Here is a 12,513-nt window from a genome sequence, read left to right as displayed (position 1 = left end):
GCCTACGGACAGGTTACTGAGTTTCATCACGGGGTTGTAGGGTCGAAGACAACGTGACTGCTTGGAGGTTAACTGTTGCTGTGAGAAACAGAGGGCTCTGGGACTGTGCACTTTCCACTGAGTCATACAGTAGTGTGTGACGTTTATACCTTTCACTTTGTTACTCAGTCAAATTAAATAGTGGTGTGTTTGGAATTTCAGCTCGGGATATTCAAGGGTAAGAGTTAACCCCATCAAAATTTATATTTATTTTTTAATAGTTTTTCATTTCTCTTCCTTTTGTGTTCACAATCTGTTTATAGTGTCTCAGCCCTTCTAGTTATATCTGTTTCTGAAAGCACTGGTTCTGTCTGATATAGTGCTTATTGCCATCTTTTTTACATAAAACCTTACTCTTTCACAGATTTTAGAAATTGTTGGGGGATTGAAAAGTCCATATACTCATGACCTTATCAACATTTTATTCATATTGAAAAATGTTATGAGCTGATGTTTTTTTGAGTATTTGAAATGAACAGGAAAAAACTCACACACATCAAAATACCATCAAATTTTCAGAATAAAGGTTTATCTCTGTCTTCTAACTCAAGACTTTACATCTTTCAGTGGAATCTGCCTCAGTGGCTTTGTGTGTGGGGGGCGGGGGTAGGCAAATGAACTGATTAACTGACTACTATTCTTACTGATTTGCTTATGAAACAGTAAGTAGACTCAGTGTAACTAGATGCATAAACACACATCCGCCTACCCATCTACACGCCCCAGAAACACGCTACCCATTCCTCCATGTCCAACCACACACAGTGACTTTTAAACTTTCGGGTGCATACGCATTGAACAGTGATTGGCATACAGTGGATGTTAACTAAATATTTATTGGATGGTTTTGGGCCCCATCCCCATCTATTGCAACCTGGCAGTCTGGAATAGGACCCAATGAATGTGCCTTGAGAGGAGGCAGCCAGTCGACTTCGATGTAGGTGGTCGAAGGACCACACTTTGAGAAGCACCTGGTTGCGGACCTGTGGCTGTGGCTGTGGTGACATGAACAGGCTGCCTCCTGACGAAGGGCAGGGGGAATAGAGTCCCCTGTGTCTGGAAACCTGGTGCCTAATTGCCCTGCCTTAATGGAGGATTCTGACAGTGCTCCACGCCAGACTGGTATCTTACAAAGTCGAGGGTCCCATGTGTAGGCCCTCAGGCACTAGGACTCGCAGCCACGGCGAAGAGAGCTTTTTTCTGACTTTCAGCTTCCCTTTATGTTTGTAAGGGAATACAGTAGTAGCTATTCACATGCTTTTGTGTAAGGAGAGGTCGGTTTAAGTACAGCCAAACAGGGATAACTATTATGATATAAATGTTTATTTTCCTTAACTAGAGGACATAAGGGGCTTGGTGCCAATCGACCTGCCTTTTTTATTCCATACTTTGTAGTAGTCTTATGAACTGTACATGCAACCCACATGTATGTACAGTAGTATGTAGTAATTCAAATAAAGCAAACCACCTAAGAGCTGCTAAACCCAGTTTTTATAGCCAGACAAAAAAGCAACTCTCCTATTATCAAGTCTTCTAGTAACCCTTAGCTCCTAAGTGGTCTCTTTTCTGCCTAAAGACAGTACTTGGAGCATAACCAGCATTATCTCCAACCCTGTTGCTTAATAAGATTTGTTTCTGCAGAACTTGCTAGCAAGATGTTGACATTGGAGAAGAAACACATGTATATCATTCACATACTACCTGCACATGTGTGGATCTTTCCAGTGGCAAACAGGAACAAGATTAGCTAGAGCAATGTCAAACTCATTTGCACCAGGGGCCACATCAGCCTCGCAATTGCCTTCAAAGGGCCAAAATTATTTTAGGACTGTATAAATGTAACTACTCCTTAATCATTGAGGAGTCGAAACTACATTTGGCCCTTTGAAGGCAACCACCAGGCTATTGTGGTCCCAGGTGAAAATGAGTTTGACACCCCTGAGTTAGAGTATGGAGTGGCAGCTGGGTCATTTACAAGTTCAACTGGGGATAATCAGAGACAACAAAAGTAGGTGTCTTTGGCCTTGAGCAAATTCATCTTAATGCAGGAATGTAACTGTTTGGCCAAGAAATAGTTTCTGCATTTTGGGTTAGTATGTGATAGAGCAAATTAGAGATGGAGACAGGACCTGCTGTGTTCTGGGACAGGAAAAGAGACTCTTACGGTGCAAGGATTTGTACCAGTGAGGGTGGGTTAGTAGAGGAGAATCACACTGCAGTTGTAATGATTCGTCATTGTCATTGCATGGTGGTTGCATATTCACTGCTCAGTTAAGCATCTGTGTGCCTTTCATAGTGTTATTTCAGTCTCCTTAACCAATTAGCTTGTTATCAAGAACTTTAGAAGAAACTTTTTTGTGTATTTAAAAAGGAATAAAACCTTTTGTTTTTTATCACAAACAACTCAAATTATATGGAAAGGTAGATGCAGAAAATTAAATTGTTTCTGTATCCTTCCTCTCAGCCAAAACCATAGTTTGATGAACAGATTTTCTCTAACTTTTTTTGCTATATGCAGAGTTCATCTTTGGTCATTTGGTGGCATATTAATTGGTTTGAATATTAACAGTAGTAAAAGTAGCAATGCTTTTGTGAAAAAGTGAAAATTGCTTTGGACCCAGTAAACTCAGTTAGGTTGAACCATGCTAAATTGCTGTGTTAGTAGGTCAAAATATCAATCAAATATTGGCAATTTAATGTGGTTAAGCGATACTATCAGAGGAATTTGTCCTTGGAGGTGGTTTAGTACAGTCGATGTGGTCATGTGAAGCTGCAATGTGGAAATAGCCCCCAGGTGACTGCTCTTTGCCAGTAGCCCAGAGGATACACAGGTATCGGTGGCTGGGGGAATGGTTGAGGTTGTGATTTCCAACACCGCATTTCAAGTCTGCGACACTGGGGGACTCAGGAGGGGAGCAGAGCAGGGGGAATGTGCAGTGGGGTTGAAACTTTGCCCATTTCAAAATAGAAAAACTCAGCTAAGGAGCAAATAAAAATGGTATACTTTTTGATGGCTATAAAACAATATATGATATTTATAAGGTACTCCCAACTGATTGTACAGTATTATCTTTCCACATTTGGTCAACATCTGGTGAACAAAAAACATGTCTCTAAACCCTGAATGTGATTTTAGCTAAATTAAGTTTATACGGCATCACATTTGTTTTAACTTTGTTTTGGGTTAGCTATGACCTCGTTTCCCCAGGATAGAGTTCACTTTGTATGTGTAAGTGTATAAAGTATAAAAAGCAAAGATTGAGTCAAAGATACAATTCTGTTTTTTTAAAGTCCTCATTTGAGGATATGTTTATTGATTTGAGAGAAAGAGAGAGAAAACAACAATGTGAAGAGAAACATCCGTCGGTTGCTTTCCATATGTGCCCCAACTGGGGATTGAACCCGCAACGGAGGTGTGTGCCCTGACCAAGGATTGGACCTGTAACCTTTTGGTGTATGGGATGAGCTCCAACTGACTGAGCCACCCAGGCAGGGCAATGCAATGCCATATTTTAACCTCACGATTTCACTTTTTCATTTAGTGGTTTATGATGTATGTGTGGGCATGTGTGCTGTGTGCGAGGCTATCAGATAATATGTCATGAAGGGGGGTGGAACCACAGCATTTCTCCTCGTGTGTGGCTGAAGCGGGCAGCACGCCACCTAGCACTACATGCAAGTTCACCTGCAGCAGTCTACCAGTTCTCCGGGTATGCAAATGTACGCACCGTTCTCTGCCTAGGCCGTCTCTTCATCACCGACCCAGTTAAACAGCCTTGTCTTGTCTCTGTGTGTATTCATTTTTGCTGTCGTTGCCTTTAAGATTTTCCCGTTCAGAATATTTTCCTAATGAAAATATTCAGAACCCGCTGGCAAGTGAGACAGAACTTCTCATTGCTAGTAAGTAGTTCTTTATTATTTATTGCATTCCCCCCATCTTTCACATTTCTTTCATTTTTACATAGAATTAGAAACCCGTATGACTCAATCTAATTACTACTTAATTAATAAGTAATACCTTATAACTATGTTCATGTCTTTTTACCCTGCAATTTTATTTCTCAAAATTCATTATAGGAGCCCTGGCTGGTGTAGCTCAGTGGATTGAGCACGGGCCTGCGAACCAGAGGATCGCGGTTCGATTCCCAGTCAGGGCACATGCCTGGGTTGCAGGCGGGTTCCCTGCAGGCCAACTCCCAGCAGGGGACGCACAAAAGGCAACCATACATTGATGTTTCTCTCCCTCTCTCCTTCCCCTCTAAAGATAAATAAATAAATAAAATCTTTAAAAAAAAAAAGAAATAAGCCTTGTAAAAACACATTTTTTAAAAAAAATTCATTATAGGAAAATAATTTGAAAGAAATATATTTTAAAAGCTCAGTTATGCCCTTTGTGATATTATTTATAAACACTGAAATCTTAAACAGTCTAATTATTTCTTTTTTTTTGAGATGAGAAGTGTCACAGTGAGTCTGATCCTTGGGGGTGGGGTGGGATGAGGTCGTCTCATTCCTGTTGTTAATCAGAGGAAAGGAAGTTTGTGTGGGTACAGAGTGGAATTTAAGAGGCAGAACCAGCTTCTCCTTGCCAGTATGGTTAGTTGGTCCGCTCTGGGTTTGTGCAGGCGTAGCTGTCAGGGTGTCTGGTGTTGAAAACGAGTGTCATCTGTCCTCAGACTGAGATCAGGGGCTGGCACTGGCCTCATAGTAAAAGAACAATAGATCGAGATTGAGGAAGACCTGCAGATGACAGCAGGCCCTCTTCTCCCTCAAGGATTAAATCGAGCCCATGCCCCATATGGGTGAGGGGGTGCTCAGTCTATACATATACATAGTTTCACTATTTCTAGCACACAGTGAATTTTACAGCCTTAGAGTTGTCTAGCTGTGGGCTTGAAGAAGTTCCTGTCCATGGTGGTTGAGACGTGGTTGACACCTCAGGCAGTAATTTTTGACTTCGAGGGAAGTCAGGCAGCAGCCCTCCACCTACCCCACTGAAAAAGAGCACATACAAAAGTTGAGAGGAAAGTGCCCTTTCAACAAAGAGCACATACAAAAGGTGAGAGGGAAGTGTGAATGCACCCTTTCCAGAGGCCAGAGCGGGGACTAAGCAAGGGTGGGAGGTATTTATTTGTGATCTCCCCTTTTTTAGTAGGATGTCCCATAATGGCCAAGAAAACTATCTGAAATTTTAAAGAGAGCTTATATCTTTTCTTCATTAACATTGTTCTGTTGTTATTATTTTGCTTTGTTTTTTTTTTTTTTAAATAGCCACTACAGCCCTGGCTGGGTGGTTCAGTTGATGGGAGCATCGTCCAATACACTGAAAGGTTGCAGGTTTGATTCCCAGTCAGGGCACATACCTAGGTTGTGGGTTTGATCCCTGGTCGGGACATGTATGGGAGGTAATCAATTGATATTTTTCTCTCACATCAATGTTACCCCCCCCCCCCACTTCCTTCTCTCTCAAATCAATAAACATGCCCTTGGGTGGGGATTTAAAAAAATAATAACAAAAATAAAATAGCTCCTGCCATGTGAACCTGTTAAATGAAATGCACTGTGCTCTGAACTTTCTATTAACTCAAACTTCATTTCAATCATAATGAGGTTGGAGTAAGGTGGAATTTATCTCTTCCAAATGGGAGTGAAAACCTGAGATGTTTATTCTGAAGTGAGAAGTCAAGGTTCCAATGTGGCTAATGGGTGGATTTCTGAATCCTGCCACTGAGCTAAGGGAAGACTGCCTGTGTCCTTACATCCCACTGGGACTTCATCGGAGGCACAGTAATCTTGATGAGCAACAGTGTTTTCTGCTTTTGTATCATTTTAACATCACAACCCCCAAACTACTGTTATAATTTTCACCCTCAACCCTAATTACAGGTCTTTTACATCATGTACAATTATACCTTTTCAAACCTCACTGGGGAAATGAATTTTAAAGGCTGCCATATGTTTACTTAAAATTTGTAAGGAAGCCAGGCATGCCGCAATTACTAATGCTAGTGTTACAGGATTTGTTCTGTGTGTACACGGAAAGAAAATAACATGTGGTATATCTGTGGTATTATTGGGATTACATGGAATATTATTTTGACAGTGTTTGTCTTGAAAGGGGAGACATACTGGTGCCAGGAATGGTAGGTGTTAATCACTGAGCTGATTTGGCAGGCCCCGGAGACGCGGGGTCATGGCATCTGGCAGCGCGTACTGGGAGCCGCCAAATCAGCCGGCTCTGCCACCTGCCCTGACGGTGGTGGGTGTCTCGGCAGGGCTTCTGCTCTTCCTGGCCATTTCTCTGCCATTAGCTTTGCATCCCTGTCTCTAGACTTTTCCAAATATATATTCATTATGTTAATCTCAAAAGAAAAAGGGCTTGTTTTCCAATACAGATATCAGTACTTATTGAACCAGTAGTGTGTTTTTAAAATGTATATAAGGGTATTTAGAAAGCTAAAATCTGTAGTAAACGAAGCTTATTAGAATTAAATATGGAGGCTTTGAGTCTTCTTGTAGAAATGGTCAAAACTACCATATAAAAATGTTATGACTTTTTCTGTATTAGGCACTGTCAGGGAAAAGTATTTTCCTCCAAGATGATTGATGGCAAGAATTTGTTTTTACTGAAACTATAGGAAAAACACAATGGGAAGTGATGGGTATGAAGACATTACTTTGAGAAATGAGAATTTAGATGTAAGTGGTGAGGGAAGAAAGTTGGGGCGGGGGGTAAATAAGTAAATCGATATAAATAAACTTTTAAATATCCAAAGCAAAGGATTCTCAGGGGATGGGATTCTCATTGAAGTCTCAGTTTTGGCTCAGTTTTGCAGTTGTTGCTGGTAGGACAGATCATCAATTAATTTGACAAGCTGAGGGATAACCTGAAAAATGAAACTGGACAAGATTACAAATGATACAATATAATACATTTCTAAAACTTGCCTCACAAAGCCAGGTTCCTTTCATACAACATGAGATTCATTGGCCCTTAATTCATTTCACCTTTGCACATTCCTGCAGACGAGGTGTGAAGCGCAGCACCTGGCCATCATTTTCAAATGTCCAGTCATGGCCTGAAATATCCATCTCTGAGGAAGAGCCTGCCTCAGAAGACTAGTGCAGGGGCAATTGTCCTTTTTAAAATGCCATTTAACATTTCAAATGTCCATTTAAAAAATGAGCAAATGTGAAATTAGTCCCCCGATCAATATTTGAAAGGGGGCTATTTAATAAAGTTTTCTTTCATTTTAAAATATTTTATTGATTATGCTATTATAGTTGTCCTGATTTTTCCCCCTTTGCTGCATTTAACCCAGCACCCCCCACTCACCCAGGAAATCCCCCCACCATTCTTCATGTCCGTGGGTCATGTCTATAAATTCCTTGGCTACTCCATTCCTATACTGTACTTTGCATCCCCATGGTTATTCTGTAACTACCTATTTGATCTTCAGAATCCCCCTCACCTCATCACCCATGCCCCCAAACTCTCCTCCCATCTGGCAACCTTCCAGTAACTAACTTCTTTTCTCTTGATTTTGAGAGTCTCTCTTTATCTTTAATCTTTGACCTTTTAATAATGATGTGTCTTGGAGTGGGCCTCTTTGCATCCATCATAATCGGGATTCTCTGCATTGCCTGGACTTGCATGTCTATTTCCTTCACCAAATTACGGAAGTTTTCTTTCACTATTTTTTCAGACAGATTTCCAATATCTTGTTCTTTTTCTTCTCCTTCTGGCACCCCAAGAGGTGAATGTTGGACATCTTGAACTTATCTCAGAGGCTATTTATTCTATCCTCATGTTTTGGATTCTTTTTTCTTCTTATTATACATGGTTGTTTTTGCTTCCTTATGTTCCAAATCATTGATTTGATTCTTGGCGTCATCCACTCTACTGTTGTTTCCCTGTAGATTCTACTTTATTTCAATTAGTGTGTCCTTCGTTTCTGACTATGTCTTTTTTATGCTTCTGAGGTCCTCACTAAGTTCCTTGAGCAGGCTTAAAAATAGTGATTTGAACTCTGCATCTGATAGATTGCTTATCTCCATTTTGTTTAGCTCTTTTTTTGGAGTTTCTGTTCTTTCATTTGGCCCATGTTTCTTTGTCTCTTCATTTTGGCAGCCTCCCTGTGTTTGTGTCTATGTATTAGGTAGAGTTACTTTGACTCCATATCTTGGTAGTGTGGCCTAATGTAGTAGGTGTCCTGTAGGATCCAGTGGCACAGCCTCCCTATCTCCCAAGCTGGGTACTCAAGGTGCATCCTTTGTGTGAGCTGAGTACACCCTTCTGTTGTAGTGGAGCCAGCCTGCTTGCCATTGGCAGATCAATGGGAGGAATGTACCCAGGTCAGTCACCTGCAAGGACTGGCTGTAGCCACTGAATACCAACCTCCATCCTCTGTGGAGGATCAGCTGTGCAGGGGCAGGGTGGTGGCGCTCCATCATGGTCTGTGGCTGGCCCTGGGGTTTCCTGGGTGATGCAGGCTAGTGTCATCTCCCACCTATGTTTAGCCTGGAACACTCTGCTTGAGGTCTAAAGCAATCTGAAATGGCTGCTACTTGTGCTGGGCCTGGAGATTCTCAGGTGAAGCCAAGCTGTGATTCTAATCTAGGGCTCACTGAAGCCAACTGTTACTTGTTTGATAGGATTTAGGAACCTGGACCAGCGGTTGTCATGGAAAAGCAGCTTGGGTGGGCCTGTAAGTTGAGTAGGGTAGACCCTCTGTGGATCTCCCGTGGAGCTCAGTAGAGGGGAGGGCTCCACAAAGGGACAATGGCCTCTGCTCACCCTGATGCCAGACACTCCAGTCTCTCCCTGCATACCACTGATGCTCTTCAAGCTGCCACCCCAGGGCTAGAGCTCAGAGGGAGCGGGTCTGAGTAGGTGAAACTGTGTGTGGGTTCCCCAAGAGGAACTGCTTAGGGCTCCAGCAGCCTGCGCCTCCAACTCAATCCCCACTTGTTTTCATAGCCAGAAGTTGTGGGGGCGTATCTTTCCTGCACTGGAATCCTGGTTTGGGGCCCTGGTGTGGGACTGGGATTCCTCACTCCTGCGATATCCCTCCCAAATTTTTATCCACTACTCACGGGTGAGAGACCAGCCCGTGCCACATCTGTGCCCCTCCTCCCAGTCTGGATGGATATGATTTCTTCAGTTCCATAGTTGTCAGACTTTCATTCAACTCTATTTCTGACATTCTTGAGTGGTGATTGTTCTAATTTTAGTTGTAATTTTGATGTGGTTGTGTGAAGAGGTGAACCATGTGTACCTACATTGCCATCTTGACCAGAAGTTCTCTATAAAGCTTTAATTTTTTGAGGTTGATAGGCTAGATGAAGTAGAAGAAGGAAGTCTATAAATTATTGGAATTAACAATATTAAGCTATCTTAAGTCTGTGTAGTGGTTTTTCCTTCAAAGTGCATGTGCTGTCATTTAATTTTAATTTTTGTAAGTATTTTTTTATGCATTTACAAAGCTGAGATAAAATTAATTGGTAGATATTTTAACCCTAAGGTTTATAGTGTGTAAAACTAACTTCCCCATGGCATATATGCATGAGGCAAAAGAGGCCACCTCTGGCCTCCCCACAGTAGTTGCCAGGAGCTTAGACTTCTTGGCCTTGAACTATATGTTTACAGTGATGCTCCTGATTTGGTTTCACAAGGAATACATTTCTTGTCTTCTAGTGTTGGAACCATCCACACCAAATAATTTCCAGTTCAAATAGCCTTCTTTGGACCAACTATGTGTTTATTAAAGTTTCTTGGGATTATAGAGATAGTGTACTGTTCTGAAACAGACTTGCCTGGGGAAGACAATGGCAATTCACAGCAATTACAGTTAACTCTAAGAACAGAAGTTCACATTTATTGAGGTCCTACCAGAACTCAGCAGTCCACATGCTGTATTTCTCTGTCTTCTCTGGGGACCACCCAGTACAGCCTCTTTGGCATGGTGATCGTATACCTAAAATACCATTTTATTTGAGTAAAATACTTAGATTTTCTAAAATATTTAATCTAAAGTATTTAGATTAAATAAGTTAAGTTTTTTGTTTCTTTTAATATGTTAAAACATGGGTATAGCTTTTTATTGTTTTAAATATATTTTTAAAGCAATTTTAGAGGTTCACACCAAACTTGGGTGGAAAGTACCCCTTGTTCACCCCTCCCCGCCCACGCGTGCCTTCCCTACTGTCAGTGTCTCTCACCAGAGGGGCACATTTGTTACATCCGAGGAACCTACACTGACACATCATTATCGTCCAGTGCTCACAGTTTACATCAGGGCTTATGCTCAATGTTATAAACCTCTTTTTAAAGATGTGGTTTTGCAGTATTGTTGAGTATCAAGGGTTCCAAGTTTGTCCACAATCACCAATGCCAGTTACTGGGTTCTGAGTAAGTCCTTGAAGTATGAGTGATTACAAGTTTGACGGAACACATACAAAACATTTTTTTCTCTCATGTTGTGTACCAGAAACCAAAATTGAAGACATAGTGTTACTCAAATAAATAATGGTGATAGAGGAAACTTCTGTTCTTCAAGTATTGTACCTGAATGGTCATGGGCTAAAGGGAGATAATCCTGTCTGTTGCTGGTCTTACTGAGGAATGAATAGGAATTCATTCCTAAATTAATACTTGTGTGATTAGTATATAAATGTCCAAGAATGTATTAATAAGGGTTTTGGATTTGATTATTTGATAAAATGGGTTCCTTGCATGGCTCAGTAATTGTTATATATTTTCACCATCTTTCATGGTTCTTTTATTTTTATACAGAGAAAAATGTAAGACCAAATCCACTTATCATTTAATTATAAGTAATGTCTTACAAATGTGTTCATGTCTTTTTACCCTGGAACTCCATTTTTCATAATTCATTTTAGGGAGATAATCCTAAAATATGTTTTCAAAGCTCAATATATCCTTTGTGGTATTATTTATAAAGACTGAAATTTTAAACAAAGGAATCCCTTTTTTTTTTTTTTTGAGATGAGCAGTATCTCAATGAGTCTGGAGGTGGGGTTGGTGTTATCTCATTCCTTTTTTTGGAAAGGAAGCTTACATGAGGAAGAAAGGGAATTTAAGGTCCAGAACCTGTTCCTGCTCAGATCTTGAAATTGCCAATATTGTTAGTTGGTCCTCTTTGGATGTTTGGGGGCGCAGATGTCAAGGGGCCTTGTGTTGAAAAATGAGTGTTATCTGTCGTCAGACTGCGACCTGGGGCTGGTACTGGCCTCGTAGTATAAAGGGAAGGAAATCAGACTTGAGGAAGTCCTGCCAGATGACAGCAGGCCCTTTTCTCGTTTGAGGATTAGACCAGGCCCTGCCCGCAGTGGGCAGGGGAGTCAGTCTTTACATGTGTATTTCCCACTGGGGACCTTAGATGAATGGTGTTTATTGATTTGCTATCGTTTATTGGGCCTTGATCTAGGACAAGGCATTTAAGGACGTGGAGGCCTTAGACAAAGCACAGAGAAATCACTCAGAAAGGGAAAGCTGGGACTCCATACAGTTCCCGGCATTGACTACAGGAAAGGTGGTCAAAAGTGAGCAGGACTGGAGCTGGCAGCTATTGGGAAACCTTGCTTCTGGGAGAGATTCAGGTGTATCAGTACTATAGACAAAGGATGCCACCCCTCGAAGACGTGGCCGTGAAAGTAGAGAAGGAAGAAAAGGAAGAAATTAAAGATTCAGTGGAAACGAGACACAATACCCGCCCCCCCTTTCTCCCACTGGCACCATCCATGGAAAACTGCGTAGAAGAGGGAAGAACTGTTGGAAAACACCCCCCACACTAAGGACCCAGTTCATTGAATGAATAGGAATAAAGCAAAATGGTCCACATTACTATAAAACTGCTGTAGAAAATAAAAAAATACAAGTCACCGTATTTCTGCTGATAAAAATGCTTTTTAGAAAGTCAGTCATGGAATTAAAAGAAAAGGGTACACAATGCTGAATTCAAAATTAAATTTTAATTCAGGCTCTATATGAAAGTCACAAATTAAAATACCACTTTGAATTGGAAATACAAGTTTTAACAATAGGAATGAACAAAGCCAAAGTGAAGTGAAATTAGAGTCAATTGAACTCCTGGGAAATATATGAGAAAAGACAAAATCAGATCAGAAACAACGACTAGCCCTGGCTGTTGTAGCTCAGTGGATTCACCATGAGCTGTGAACCAAAGGGTTGCCAGTTCGATTCCAGTCAGGGCACATGCCTGGGTTGCAGGACAGGACCCCAGTGCAGTGCACTTGAGAGGCAACCACACATTGATATTTCTCTCCTCCTCTTTCTCCTTCTCTTCCCTTCTCCCTAAAAATGAATAAATAAAATCATTTTTCAAAATCTTAAAAAAAAAAGAAAGGCAGGCTACATTACATGGTGTCTGAGGGAAATATATTCAAATGATGGGTGACCCAATATATTAACACTTACATTAAATTTAAATG

General features: G+C 41.1%; 1 protein-coding gene across 3 annotated transcripts in view; it reads left to right on the top strand.

Annotated features, from left to right (window-relative positions):
• The window catches only part of CDK14 (cyclin dependent kinase 14), a 549,832-nt gene that overhangs the window by 217,587 nt on the left and 319,732 nt on the right, over positions 1–12,513 (top strand). The window lies entirely within an intron of this gene.

This window comes from Sturnira hondurensis, unplaced genomic scaffold (assembly GCF_014824575.4).
Source record: "Sturnira hondurensis isolate 20B ecotype Veracruz unplaced genomic scaffold, ASM1482457v3 Scaffold0016462, whole genome shotgun sequence".
Taxonomy (NCBI): Eukaryota; Metazoa; Chordata; class Mammalia; order Chiroptera; family Phyllostomidae; genus Sturnira; species Sturnira hondurensis.
Note: the sequence above shows the minus strand (reverse complement) of the source record. Positions and strands in the feature narration are given on the sequence as shown.